The following is a 15772-nucleotide window of genomic DNA, read 5'->3' on the forward strand; positions in this document are numbered from 1 at the left end:
AACAAAGAAGGTGCATTAAATAAAAAAGGTTTTAATCACGCGTTACCTCAATTTTGGCTGAACTTCACTGGCTTCCAGTTTGTTTCTGGATTCATTTTAAAATTCTTTTATTTGTTTTTAAATGTCTTCATGACCTCGTTCCACAGTTTCTGTCCAACCTGCTCCGGGCCTACGCTCCATCACGCCCTCTCAGATTGGCAGGTTGGCTGCTCCTAAGACAAATAGGAAGCTGAGAAGTGACCAAGCCTTTTCAGTCGCTGGCCCCAAACTTTGGAACATGATTATGCATAAAAAAAAAAAAAAAACATCAGAAGTTTGAAAAATACTTTGATACATTCTGATGTTTTTATTTTGGTGAGATAATATGAAAGATGAAGAAGGGCAGGCATCATGGAAGCTTTGGTTTCTGCCTCCACCTTTTCTCGGTTCCACTGTATATTTTCTGTAGGAAACGTTGTGCAGAAAATGAACGACCTTCCTTCCTGAATTTCTCTGGATCTCTGCATGGTGTCTAAGTATCGAGGATCTTTTGGTCTACTTCACTTAGTTTTTCCACTCCACTGTATTTTAATGTTCAGCTCGTTTCATTGGTAAATACACAAGAGAGGCATCTAGATAACCAGAGCCTGTGATTTTACACTCGACACCAACCGCCTCCTACTAAGACACAGATGACCAGAGAATTGGTTTTTGCTCCACAAACCTAAATCAGATCATTTGGGACAAGCTGCCCTCCCCCAAGGCAGAGGCAGGAAACACTAGAAACATATTAAGGTCAGGCCTCTTGCTTTGGACCGAACAATGTTCCTGCCTTCCAGTAAATCGTCTATAAAGTCTTAAACACAATCTGGACCAAAAACCAGTCTGAAACATCCAGGAGGACGCAGCAACTTCCCAGAAGATGAAGGTTTTGCTACATAAAGTTTATGTGGAGTCTCTCTGTTGGGAACTGATTCTCCTCCAGCAAAGATCCAATGAACCAATCAGATCATTAATGTGGTGACGGACAGAAGAGTAACAGTACACGTCCTCTAAACGTCTCTGATTGGTTGAATTCCCCATTTTTAAATCGGTCCAGGCATCGTCCTAATCCGGCAGATAAGTTGTTAGCTTTAGCTTAGCATAGCCTGTACATTCACATTTGAGTACAAATGTCAATGCAATTAACACGACGGGATCAACCCCTCAATGTGAATGTACAGGTCACATGAAGTAATTATGTGCTGCCTCTTCTTCTTCTTCTTCTTCTTCTTTTGGGGGTTAGAGGTCTCTAGCAGAAACAGCTCCACTCATAGACCTGGGATATGTACTGCAGCCTTTCTACAACTAGATGTGGTTTTGCAATGAATGGACATTTACTCAGAAATACTAGACACAACACCAAGGAAAACCAGATCATTTTCATACATGTGGATGTGGCCTAAGCAGCTGGTCTGCTGGATTAGGACGATGCCTGGACCGATTTATAAACACTTTTTTGTCACTTATCCAATACAGTGAGTGACTATATTCCACATAGGGGTGGTTTATCCGTTTATAGCTGAAAGTGGTTGTAGTTACAGACTAACATCCAGAGTCTTGTTTTGTGAAATCTGGATGAGGAGACCGGAGGCGTCTGGAGAAAATACAGGAGGAAGAAAAAAGAGAAATAACTCTTTTATTTTGGGGCAAGACTGGAAAGTTGTTCTGGAGCCTCTGCACCAATCACATAAGTGTGGTGATGGACTGAAGAGTAAAAGTGATCATACATAACATCTGAGAGACATTGAGTTGAATTTGTTGCCAGCAAGATGTTAAGAGTCCATTATCTGGTCCGTTGAAGAAGATGTTGACAGGAAATGACTTTAAATTACAAACAATTAACAGCAATTTAGGCTAAAGTTGGAAATGGCTGAATCACTTCATTGCTCTGATCGGTGGGAAGGCTATGTAAGGTATTTTTTCCTCAGTACCGGTTCCCATAACCCCACCAATGAGACGCTTATCTGTGCGTGCTAATGTAAAAAGCCATAGAGATTCATTAAAGCGAGTCTTTATTCATCCGCTCTGCGCTGAAACAGTCACAGATTCCAGTCTCGTTCCAGTTATTGAGCCGCTGTGTTCAGGAATGCCAGATATTTCAGTCTATATTTACGAGGAGCACACAGGCTGTGTTGTTTCATAATGGAGACTTCAGCTGCATCTATTAAACACACAGAAAAAAAAATATATAAACCTCTCTTCAGTCCGAGCTCCGTTCAGCTTCTCGTCAAACCGCTCAGACTGGAGCGTTGTGTCTCATTAAAGATCCAGGCTTCTAAAAAATGGGATTCTACAAAACACTCTTTGCAGCTTGAACAGATGTAAAGAAGAAAATCAGCTGCAAACCAGATTAGTGCATTGATTCAATTTCTATTCAGCAGCAGCAGCAGCAGCAGCAGAGGCCACTGAGCTTAATCACATTTAAAACGTACACAGAGGTTTTAGTGACATTTAAAGAAAATTGATGTCAGATAGAAACACTCTATTGATTTAATTGGGATGTAATGGGGTTAGTGTGTTTGCTGGTAAAAAATGTTCTGTTAAATGAAATGTGTGTGTGTTGTGTTGTGTTGTGTAGAGAGGATGGGTTCACGTGTTCACTGTGTGTGTGTGTGTGTGTGTGTAGCTGCAGGCTGGTACTACTCCCTGATCTCTACGACATATCAACCATCCTGAACCGCCAACGTCTGGCCGTTCACATTCAGATCAGATTTAAATGCTGGGGACGAGTTCGTCCATAAAAATGATTCAAACCATTAAACAACAACTTCCTCTGCATCCAAGAGTCCCACAGAGAAACCTTTACTCTCAAATAGTTTCGTTTTTTTATGAAGCTTGGGAACAATAAATGTAATTATATGTTCTTACATCTTTTTTTTTTTTATCTTATGGTTTACTGCCTCTGGTGCTGCTGCAAAGAGGAAATCATCTGATCATGACTTGGCACGATTAAAGCAGGAGAACCAGCAGGAAATAAAACATGACATTCATTGGTGCGGATGTAGCACCCACCTACACCAGACCAGGTGTGATCATGGAAATAAGGTTTGCTGCTGCCGATGTGGAGTAAAAGTTAAAGAATCCTTTAGGACTGAAGCACCTAACGGCCCTTTGACCTGCTCCAAGTGTTCATGCTACTGTATGAACCAATGCAGAGAAATGTTTTCCTCTGAGGGGAGTTACTGAGGTGGTTCTAGTTTCTTGAAGCTGACGTGATCGTAGTTACTGACCCTCATGTTTTGTGTCATCAGAGATAGAGATGAACATCGATAAAATTTTATTGATGCCATTATGGATTCTTCTCCTTTGAATTGTTGCCTTAATCCGACTCTAACTGGACAAACACATGTAAACACGTTACTCCGACTAAAATCAGAGTTCTCATCGGACGCCCAGATAATGAGATGGGAAACTGATTTTCTCCGGCATGTACACAACGTTTTGCGCTGGCGTATGACCCTGGAACAAGAACATCCAAGAAATCCGGTGCAGAAGAAGATGGTAAACAGAGCCGGTAGAAGAACCACATGAGGGCTAGCGCCATCTATCTGCACCATAAGTAGCACACGCATTACGTACGGGATTAAAATAGTTCAACTATTATTCATCTGGTTGTTGTTTGATCTGCTGCATGAACGACTCTAGTTGGTTATTACATGACCTAATAGGTCAAACAGAAAGGGGCCGTATTAACCTGCTGAAAAGACAAGTATCGCCACCTAGTGTGGAGGAGGAGGACATGTTCCAAACTGGGACATGCATCACGTACAAAAAGTCAAACTTCGAGCAGAGCTCCAATAAGTGTGTGACTCTAGAAATAAAAGAAAACCTGTGGATGTAGAGAATATGTCACTAAAAGCCTCCACCTCCTGTCCTATAAACACACATCACCTGTAGCCGTTTGCAGGATGAGACAGGTGTGTGTGTGTATACATGTGCGTGCAGTGCAGGATAAAGTCAGGATGTTCCTCCGTCTAATGGCTGAGTGACCGACTGACCGACCGACCGAACGGCTGCTGAGTGACAAACTCTGGTTTCCTGCCAAGTCACCACAGCTGAGGCTGAGACAGTCTGAGTCTGAGGGTGTGAACGCACTGTGTGTGTGTGTGTGTGTGTGTGTGTGCGCTGCACTAAGCTGATGTTTTTGGAGGAAATTAGAAGCGACGAGCTGCATCCGGAGCATGAGCAGGGTGTTTTAGGTACTTAATTATTTAAGATGATGCTCTGAGGAGGTCGATACCGGAGCAGACTGACGGGAACGATCCACAGGACGACGCTGGAGGCTGCAAGAGCTTCACACAGACGTTTAAAGGAGCTTAGGATTGAGAAAAACGCATAAATGTGGCTTTCATTGTGAGTTTCTGCAACATCAAAGAGAAAATGCTGAAAATATCCATGTGCATAACATTTTATAAATTTGATTGATTTATTTATTTTTAAAAAGAGAAACTGGATGTTTACACATAAATAAGAAAGATTAGACCCATACGACTAATTTCCATGTGGAGTCCCAGGTGAAAAATAAATTAGAGGAAAAGAATACAGTTAACATAACAGCATAACTGAACAAAAACACAAACACACAAAAAGAAAAACAAGCATCCACATACACAGGCGCCTGTTACACACAACATAGTTGCACTATATGTTACGATATATATGTTACACAAATGCACATATCCCGTTATCACTATTGCACATAAACATTTAACAGTATTACACAAGATTCCTTCCTTCCTTCCTTCATTCCTTCCTTCTTTCCTTCCTTCCTTTCCCCATCTTCACTCCCTTCCCCCCCTAAGATGTGTCAGGATGGCCGAGCGGTCTAAGGCGCTGCGTTCAGGTCGCAGTCTCCCCTGGAGGCGTGGGTTCGAATCCCACTTCTGACATTAGTTTTGGAGCAAGAATCTCAAACTGAACCCTTCCTTCCTTCTCTACAATAACTTCCATCACAAATGATAGAAATAACAAATAGATCAGACCGTTATCATGTCAGAGTCTTTCCATCTGGTTCCTAAATCTGGATCATGTCTCCAAGTCTCCGTCCATGTGTCCCTGGTTCTGGTCCAGATCCATTAGAGACAGCAGCTGGTACAATATTCTACTGACCACATGGTGGCGCTGCTGCTCATTTACACACAAGCTGAGATCTGATCTCCAGTTCTGGCTGGGGACGCATGTGGAGACACATTTAATTAATTAACACCTGGTGTGAACAGAGGGACTTACGTTAGTCCCAAATCCTCCGGGTGCAGCTTCAGAATGAACGTCCCACAGTGTCAACAGTGTCTTAACCTGTGTCTATGTTGTGTTGCATGGTAACAAACATTCATTTATCTGGAAACACACGTATTTGCATGTCTGTGCCTGTTGTAGCTCATCTCGGTGACTCTCGTCCCAAGTGTCCACTCAGTGCACCAGTCAAACCGCAATGAGCTCGCTCAACCACCGGTCCCCTGGGGCATTATGGGTAAACTCACAACATTATGCTCTCTATTGACTAGAAGAGTGCACTCCAGGGACAGTGGACACACACACACACACACACGCACACTGAGCATAAGACTAGATACACACAAGTGACCTGCTGTACACACATTAGGATCATTTAAACACACAGATGGCTGGTCACATGAAAACATGCTCACACAAGACACAGTGTTTCTCAGTGAACTCACATAGCTCATCATTCAGCTCATAATTAACACAATATCTGTGTGTGTGTGTGTGTGTGTGTGTGTGTGTCATAATGTGTGAGATGCTGCTGCTGCTTCACCTCCACCCTCCGTTCATTTCTCAGGACTTGCTTTTTAAAATGGTTTATATGCATAGGTCGTACTAACGTGTGCTCTTCACTATGCAAATAAACATTAAAATAAAACCTCATCTTTTGGACACGCCTCTATTTGCTGTTTAGATTTGAATTATGAATCATGTTTCAGCTCCATTTGACCACATTAAGCCCCGCCCCCTGCAGGGATCTGATTGGCCCTGCAGATCTTTGCAGGAGAAGAATCAGTTCCCGACAGAGAGACGCCAGATAAACTTTACGCTGCAGGCGTATCCTCGTTTTACACAAACAGACCTGTCGTGTCCGTCTCTTCTTGATTTGCCAAAACATCCTCATGTCTTGTAGGAGGGACCAGTTTTTCACACCTGCAACAATTTGTTGGTGTCTCTTCGTTGGGAGCTGATCATGCTCCAGTAAAGCCAAGGAAAGAAAATCCTTTGGTGTGGAATCTAAAGGCCGGTAGTGAGGTTGACCTCCACCGCAACATTTGCAATTAATCCTTTTCTAGTAAAAATATGAGCTGGTTCTGCTCCAGGTTTCTTCCTGTTAAAGGGAGTTTGTCCCTCAGGCTGATCTGCAGGTTTCAGGCTGGTTTTTTGTGAAGCGTCTTGAGACAATTTGTGTTGTTATTGGCGCTATATAAATAAAATTGAATAAAACTGAATTGAATTAATTTTTTAATGTTTATTGTGCTCCTTATTCGACTGATACTTTCAGGTCTATTGGTGGATTTTGAGGGACTTCCCACTCTCAGAAACATCCTCACATCTTCTAGCTTCTGGAAGACGCCTCATTTTCCTCCATAGTCTTTTAGTGGCGTCCCAACGTCTGCAAGTGTCCAAATATTATTTTACCAAGACATCTTTGGTAAAATAATATTTGATTATTCTAAGGAGTAACACATTCTCATAATGATGCAGGTTATGTTCCAGAAGCTGTTTAATCTGAGCTTTATTTCTCTTTTAACGTGCAGAAGTTTGAGTGTGTGAGTTTTCTTAAGTCTGGATGAGACAGTTTTGTTATGGACTTAAAGTTTTGGGAATTAATTCCAATATGTGTTCTGGACCAGAGTCTAGAACATCTTGGAGTGGAGCATTTTAAAATGGAGGTCAATGGGTTTTGGAGCCTGACTCAAGTGGACATTAGAGGATCACAGCCCAGATTCATGGAGTTTATTCTGAACTCTAGCAGCGTTTATCCAGCTCAGATAAATAATGCACTTTTGCAATTTTGCAAAAATCTCCTGTCACAGAAACATATTTCTAAATCTGAAGCTGTCATAGCTTCATTAAAACACACACACACATACATGCATATAAATTCCTCCTCATCCGTCAGATCCTGCAGCTCAGCTCTGTGACATGAAAAGAAAAGGAGAGACGTGACGAGGAGGAGAGGAAACAGTGTTTTTAGGCCAGACTAGTTAAGACCTCACTGTCCCAGTTGAACAGAATTTAGAGCTCTCACAGTCTGATGAAAGCTGGCTGTGTTTGTGCTGTACTCTCAGCAGTAGGTCTGTCTCTCAGGGACACGTCTCTCTGGGAGACTCTTTGTCCACATTAACAGGAGACGCAGCTGATCAGTCATCCCACGGTTGTAGGAGTAGACGCTACAAATACGGTCGATATTACATTTTATATTCATTCACTCTGCAGAGGCTTTTTGTTTCAGATTGATTATTATTGAACGAGTGCTTTTACAGGTGGTGATGATGATGATCACAGGATCTGAAAGAGGTCGATGCAAAGAAATCTTCATTTCTACGCACACGAGTCTGGTTCCAGTCTGACTGAGTCTTGTCTCAGATAATAAGATAAGATGTTTAAATCGTCTTTATTCCCTGATGCTGGAGGTAGAGTTTTATATAGAAGGACAGTGGAGGATCCAGTAACACACCAAACATTTCTGCATGAACCATCCATATTTTTCTAAATTGTATATATTGTTTTTCTTTTTTCTTGCTAAGTCAACTTTTATTTTACGTTTTGTGGCACTGATACACCAGGTAAAAGTCCTGTGCACATTGTACATTTGGCCAATAAAGAGATTCTGATTCTGATTTCAAGTAATGATGTTTGATGGTGAAACAAAGATTCCCAACAGTTTTGACTTTGACACTTATGAAGCTTATGGCGTATAATATCCTAGTTTTAATTCATTAACCTGTGAATCAACCATTACTACACGTTTGACTGATTTCATTTTCTGATCCTGAGGCTTAGCTGTGAAAACAGAGCCGCAGGATTTCATCCTTTCGTCTTATTCAGTTTTATTCGTCTCCTCTTACTTCACTAAATATTGTCATGAACCTTCTATGTTTCTGCTCATAATTGATGGACCAATGAACTGTGAATTCTACCAGTGAACTCTAAAAGAAAATGTCAGGACATGAGTCCATGAGCTGAATGTGAAGAGAAACTGTCAAGGTTTGTGTTTGTGATCATGTTCTGAAGTTTCCTGTTTTATTCTGTCAAGTTTCCTAGTTTCCTGTCTGTCGTGCTTCCTTGGTTTTGTCATGTTTTGTGTTTCCTGTTTTATTCTGTTAAGTTCTGGATTTACTGTCTTGTGCTTCCTTGTGTGTCCCTTGATTGTTAATTGATTTCACCTGGTCTATTGCTCTCATGTGTCTCACCTGTGCCTTGTCTTCCCTGAGTCCTGTTGTGTATATACAGCCCTGCCTTCCCTCTGGTCCTTGTCGTGTTGTTTTAACGTCTTCACGTCTTGTTCCATGTGCCTGCCATGTTGATGATTTCTTTTGATTTTGTATTTTCCTGCTACGCACAGTGATTTTTGTTAATTATTAAATACCTTTTTTATTTGAAACCCGGCCTCGTCTGTATTCCTGCATATTGGTCCGCAACTCAACACCTCCTTCCTACCTGACAGAAACTGGGTCATGGAGGAAGACAAGGAGCCCAAGAACACCAGTGGTTCTCCAGAAGAACCAGATGAATGTTTAGGAACAAGTCAAAGTCCTGACCTTCATCCAGTAGAAATGTTGGAGCATCAGCTGATGAGAGGAAACCACCAACATCTCACAACTCAGCTGGTTCTGATCTGAATGGGATCAGATTCCTCCAAGCTGCTGTAAACCACTTCTTTGAGTCAGTTTTATGCAGAAATGTAGAAATATTCAGCATATTTGTCTTCACCGTACGACGTAAACAACCTGTGCACCGTCCTGGTTTGACTTCTAAATCTGCCACCTTCTCCGACCAGAGTCAGTGTATCAGGCCGTGTTGACAGCCGTCAGATTAGCCTTTAGCCTGATGTGCTCAGCTGACTCCTGGCAAGTGAAACAGATTGTGTTTACACCGTCCTCTACACCCACAACTCTGAGTCTGCCAGACGCAGCCATCAGGGGTCATTCAACACGATGGCAGCGGCTCTTTAGCTGTCATGTTCCCAGCAGGTGGACTCGTTCCATGGTCCTTCCTGATCTGCTAACAGCTCCACAAGGAGCATTAAAGGAGGCAGCTCTAACCACAGAGTTCATAACTGTTCGCTAAGTCAGACTAAGTCACCTCTAGAGGTGGAATAAATGCAGTTATCATATGAAACGTATTCCTACTGTCACCAATTTCATAAATATTCCACCTGCAATAACGTCAAACTGAGACCTCTTATCTGTCCAACATCTCCGCTACAGGTTTTTATTGTTGCAAATTTATCCTCATGGTTAAGTTTTTCCAGGGACAAATGTACAGAATACATGTAACTTTGTTAACTGAATCTTTCATTTAAAGTCTCTTTCTATTTTCCCTTTTACAGACCGTTTTTTACTGTCTTTCTTTCTCCTTACACAGTATAATTCACACACTGGAGATCCTTAGAATAAACTCCTATTTCACCAACACGTCTTTTTCTCTTCTAAGTGCATATCTGAATTATTTGCTTATGTGTAAATTAATATTAAAAAAGAATGCACGGTTTATACGAACGCGTGTGTTTGTCTGTGAATGTTTTATTTCAAAGAACATTTGCTTTTGTTCATCAGGAACCAAATGTCAGATGTTTTCTAGTCCATCCACCCCCATCTCCTCCCTAGATGTGACATCCTCACGCTAGAGGTTAGCATAAGGCTAGCATAAAGCTAGGCTAACTTCAAACTTCATTCATGTGTAAAGTGGTGTTTTTGAGATCAAGGTTCACATTAATGATGGTGTGATTTTATTTTTCTATATAAAATCTTAACAAACATCAAACAGAGACGTTGACATTTACCTCATCACATAATAGAGAGAAACCAGCTGACATCCAGTTCTTCCTTTTAATCTTCTGCTTCTGATACGGCAATATCTTTCAAAGCTCTGGACACCAGTGGTGTTTGAGTAAATGCTGCATGATGCAACATGTCATATTCTTCCAACTTTGAATGAAACCACTTAGAGAGATTCTGACTTTAGTGATTGAAACTTTAGAGTTTTGTCTTTCAAAAGAGACCAAGACTTTTTTTTTTGCAAAGAGGATGAAATGAGAAGTTAAAGCCTGTTAGAAAAAAAGGCTTTTGGTTTTAAAGCTAATATTTCCATATGTGACAAATGTACGAGGAGTTTTCTCACAGAATTCACCCATTACATCAACAATTAAAATTCTGCAAAATTAAGGAACGTGGCACAACTTTGAGTGTTGTTAGCCTCCGTTTCACTCATGCTCCACCTCTTCTGACCATTTCTAAGCCAGCTGGGAGTCAGGGGGAGTCAGCCTCTTATAAGATTTCAGGCACAAAGTGGATGTAGCGACCTCGAGCTAAAGCTAAAACCGAGTTCATCTGCAAGGAAAAAAGATGAACCGGAGAAGTCTGCATGCATTTTAATCTGTGAAGAGATTTTTTTCTTCATAGTCCTCAAAACCTGAAACAGGGACACTTATGAAGTCGTCCAAGTCTGAAGAGAAGCTTAAGGGTGCAGTTATGTGCGTAAAAGCTTAAGTGAAGCTTGAGCCCTTTAGACTGATGGTGGAGACGACCGTGAGACGAGCAACACAAACATCTGCTCCATCCAAGCTGCACGAAAAACTCAAGACTGGCGCTTGTTGCAGTGAGAACGCTGATGGTTTTCTGTAATCTCCTGTTAAACTCTGACCACTTTAGCACCACCACAGCCATTTATAGCTGACCTACCCCCCACCACCAGGGGAGGAGAGCCCCCTGCTTTAGATACAAGCTCTTTACTGACCCGTGGAGGTGAGGAGGAGACGAGTCAAGGTGAGTTAGGATCAGAGAGTTTAAGGCTAAAGAAACGAGAGTGGAGAGGGCACTAATTCAGAGTTAAAAGCTTGGAGGGAATTAAAAAAAGATGTTTCTGATGGAGGAGCTGATGCGCACGAGACTCAAACCTCAACAAGACGTTTAAAAGACCAGAGTCAAAGAACCACTCTGTGAATGAGACTAGAAACCTGATCTGTTTTACTTTTAGTCAAAACAAGGACACAGTGGTTGGTAAAGATGGATGAAACCTCAGTAGTTCAGTATTTTAGCTCAAGGACACGTCGGCTTTTATTTTATTTTTATTTATTCATTTATTTCATATTTTTGTGTAAAGCAATCATTTCTAACTGAGTATTATATTTATAGGGTATTTATTTACATGTTAATTAATTAATATTTTATGTATTTGTTTTTATTTACATATTTATTTGCGTATTAATTTGTGTGCATGCATGCTGCATTTTTTTTACTTTTGAAATGATTTATTTTAATCCACTTTGTTCCATTAGCTGCATAAATGTGCACAAATCCTTGTTCCATTAAAATTTTGTTTTAATTAATTAGTTTTCCTGTAGTTTGAACGGAGATATGCTCAGTTAAAGCTGTAACAGGTGGTGAACGAGGTCAAACGGAGCGGACGGGCATGAACGTGGGACACTGCAGCTCCTCACTGGCAGAGGTCAGAGGTGGACGTTGTTGAGGGGTGAGGAGCAGGAGCAGGAGCAGGAGCAGGAGCAGGAGCAGGAGGAGGAGCAGGAGCATCTCCTCCTCTACTCTCTCCTCCTTCATCCCCCTCTCTTTAAAATGAAAATCTACCCTGACATTCATATTTTTTATTCAGGGCATCCGTCTGTAGAGACACTGAGACAAGAAATGATGCGTCCTCCAAGATGGCCGCCAGCAGGTGTGTTGCATCACCTGAAAATCCTTTTGCTCCGTTTCCAAGTAGCCGCTCGCCCTCTCCTCACCCCTCCATCCCTCCCTCCATCCCCCCCTCCTCATGGAGAGGACGGGGCTCCCTAACGAGATCACCGCTGGCTAATCAACAGGGAGGCTTCCCATTGGCTGAGGGCCCAGGGTCCAGCCCATGGAGGAAGGTTGGCATGACAACAACACTGATTGACACTGACAGGGCATTGCTACACATAATGGGATTAGGGAGAGACGGGCAGTGGAGGGGTGGGGGGGCAGAAAGAGACTCTGGGTTTTTGTAACATGTTGCTAAAGAGGATCATGAAGGAGATAAGAAAACACACCGAGGCCTGAAACACACACGCTCCTGTAACGACTCAGAGAGAAACATTTAAATACAGACACAAACGCTTCACTGGCTACAGGAACGTTACACAACTTTATCACTAAACACCTTGAATTCCTGGGACACATTTCTTTCCCACGTCCACGTCCAACATGTTCAGACTGACATGATTTCAAACGTAATTCCAGCTGGATTTCCTCAGATTTGATTTAGAAACCTTAAAGACACAGGATCTTCGCACACACCGGTTTAGTCCTAACAGCAACACAACGCTTGTCCCTGAACACCTTGAATTCTGCCTACGGATCCCGAGGCCTGGGACGCATTTCTTTCCCACGTCCGTGTCCAACATATTCAGACATTAGAAGGTCTAGACACTGAGAACCACAGACGACATTCGGAGGTGATTTCACATTAATTCCAATTGGATTTCTGCAGATTTGATTTAGAAACCTGTGACTCTTAAAGTCAAAGGATGAGAAATGAAGTGATGAGCATTTTGACGACGTCCTCAGCTACGTTCAGATCTGGAGGCTGTTTGTGTTGAGACGATCCAGAGACAAATTACATGTTTGTTTTCTTACACGAGTTCTGATCTGTTATTTAGAAACTCAATAAAGTTTCTGTTTACATGAAACCACGAACGCCTACAATACAGACAAAAAGCACAAAGGTAGATTCAATTTGTACATAAAAAAGTCATAGTTTACTTTGCATCAAAATAAAGATGATTATTATATAACGAGTTAGTTATCAGAAGATAGTTTTACTACAATTATCAGGTATTTGAGTTTTTCTTGAGTTTTCCTCTGGCTTTAACAGCAGGTTCGTGTGCAGACTCTCAAAAGTGAATAATCCAAACTGTGTTTTTTACTTTTTTACTGAAGTTGTGACTCTTGCTAATCTTCTCCACCCTGAAACTAAGCTCTGTGTGTGCATGGTCTAGTTAACATTAATGTTAATACATAGACCTCGGCTGTTTTTTAAAGAAAAACACTGAACAGAAACTTGCTTCCAGACGTTTGGCCTGTGGTTTACTTTTTCTAAAGCGAACTTCACAGGAGGAATTGATGAGGGAATCGATTAAGAATCAGATCGATAATCAGAATCGATAAAGGCATCAGTGTCAATAAAATGTTATCGATGCTCATCTCTGTTGCGGCTGCAGCAGAAAAAGGACGGGCTGAGGTCTCGTCGTCTGTCTGCAGCCGTCCTGACCCGGCTTGTCCTCGCTGAGGTCTCCGGGCTGTTTGTGGACCCCGGAGATGTGAAAGACAGCAGACAGGGCTAGTCAGCACAGATACGACACACAAACACGCTGAGGCTGAGCAGGACGCCGGCGGGACGTCTGTCTGAGCGCGACCTGAGCGACTGTCAACGTCAGCGCCTGCAGCTCCGCCATGAATCAGCATCACAGAGAGACAGAGGAGACACAGAGAGGACGACGAGACCAAGAGTCCTCTATCAGCTTCCATTACATCCACACACACAATGTACTTCAGCGTCGTTAGCATCGCCGCTGCTAGCACGCCGGCCGGCGTTAGCGTCTGTTCTGACTCTGACATGAAAAGGAAGGAAGTGAACGGTGCAGAAAGGATGAGACAGAGTAAAATAATCAAAAAAGAAGAAGGAAATAGAAGAGGAGGCTAAAGAAATAAGGAGGTAAGGAGGTAAAAACAAGCCTCGAACCTAATTACACAGATTAATGTGGCGTGGAAGGAGCAGAGAGAGAAGGACTATTAAAGTCCATGATGTCCTGGTCTAATGTTAATGGATGACTTTCTAACTCTGTCTCTTTATCTTTCAGCCTCTCAGCACAACACTTTATCCTCTCCCTCCCACTCCATCCGTCCAGCCCTCCGTCCAGCCCTCCCCTCGGCTGCGTTTAATTCAGTTTCAGGTCAAACTAAAGCACAGCTCAGCGTAAAGATCCTCAGAGACACTTTACAAAAAAAAAGGAGGAATTAGAGGAGGAGAAAAGATGTGACGATGATTAACGACGTCTATGTCCCAGTGTGATTGATGGATCCATGAACGAGGAGACTGGAGAGTTATCTCAGCTACAGACGCCTCTGCCATCTTCACAGTTCTCTTGCAATCGTTCTCTTGCACCACCTCCAAGAGGAGCGACACTAAATCACAGCGGTACTTGTTGGAATCACTTTGCTCGTTGACAGCGGACACAGAAACACTCAGCAGCCTGTAGATGCTCTTAAAGAACAGATCTGACTCCTCCAGCCTGGTGCTGCTCTGGAGACATCAACATATACTCCTCAGCGAGCATTAGCATCAGCTCCAGTTCAGGCTAAGATGATACAGCTCCTGTATCTCTGTGAAACCACAAACATGTTCCTCCATCTTCCTTCATCTGTGGTGCTGGTCCAGTTTTCAGTTATCCACTAGTACCTGAATGCATCATCCTCCAACCTGCAGCTGATTCACCTCTAATAGAACAGCTGATAGCTTTATGAGCCTGCGCTCTGGGTTAGGTCTTCGTTAGATGGATGGATGGATGCTCAAGTTTTAAATTTCTTGCCAGCGTTACCTCAGTGCTGCTCTGTCTTGAACTGAATGAAGGTATGAATGTTTTCTTTCCATGGAAGAGACGATGTTTTTTTGCTTTCATCGGTTTTGATGCATTCTAGGATGATCATGAAACACGACCATCATTTATTCTCTAGACTTTATAAAGTTGCTTGTCTGTCTCTTTCTGGGTCGTTCACTCTGAACTAAAGAGCTTCAACACAAAAGCATGAGTCATCACACACTTTCATTCATGTGGATGGGGGGTGGGTGGGGGTGGGGGGACATTTGAGGGAGGGGGGCGCTGACATGCATCAGAGCACAGCAACTGAAAGGGGACCAACTCTAACTCCTCCCTCTTTTTCTCCCCCTCCTCCCCCTCGTCCATCGACTTTTAGTTTTCCCATTTGTCTGTTGCTTCTTCTCCTCTCCTCCTCATTCATGCTCCTCTCCTTCACCTCCTTCCATCTTCTTCTTCTTCTCACTCCTCTTTCTATGTGTAATCTCTCTCTCACCACCTCTCCTCCTTCTCCTCCTTCCTTTCCTCATTCCCTTCCATCCACTCCACATCTTCTCCTCCCCTCCTTCTTTCTGTCTCGTCATCCTCCTCTTCCTCACCTCTTTCCTCTCTGATGCACAGATTTTTATGCTTCATTTATTCTCTTTCACACTTTAACTGACCACTTTCACTTCTTTTGCTCTTCTTCCTTCACTTCACCCTCCATCTACTCAACCATTAACCCCTTTTCTTTCTGCTCCTCCTCCTCCTCCTCCTCCTCCTCCTGCCCCCGTCCCTCACCCTCTGTTATTCTACCAGTCAACATTGATTAGATATCGGAGTTAATCCCAGCTAAACTCCTCCGCTTATAGCTCGCTAGCCTCCACCAATCCGTGAGGGGCTTGTTGCCAACGGAGGCTCCAAGCTGGACTCTGATTGGTCGCCACAGCTGCACGTGCACGCCACACATCC

The 15772-nt window shown here is 42.7% G+C and overlaps 1 non-coding gene across 1 annotated transcript; it reads left to right on the plus strand.

Annotated features, from left to right (window-relative positions):
- The first annotated feature begins 4827 nt into the window (after nucleotides 1–4827).
- Nucleotides 4828–4910, plus strand: trnal-cag. The gene has a single exon. It is a non-coding gene; the product is annotated as a tRNA-Leu (tRNA).
- The last annotated feature ends 10862 nt before the right edge of the window (nucleotides 4911–15772 follow it).

Source organism: Mugil cephalus, chromosome 9 (genome assembly GCF_022458985.1).
Source record: "Mugil cephalus isolate CIBA_MC_2020 chromosome 9, CIBA_Mcephalus_1.1, whole genome shotgun sequence".
NCBI classification, from domain to species: domain Eukaryota; kingdom Metazoa; phylum Chordata; class Actinopteri; order Mugiliformes; family Mugilidae; genus Mugil; species Mugil cephalus.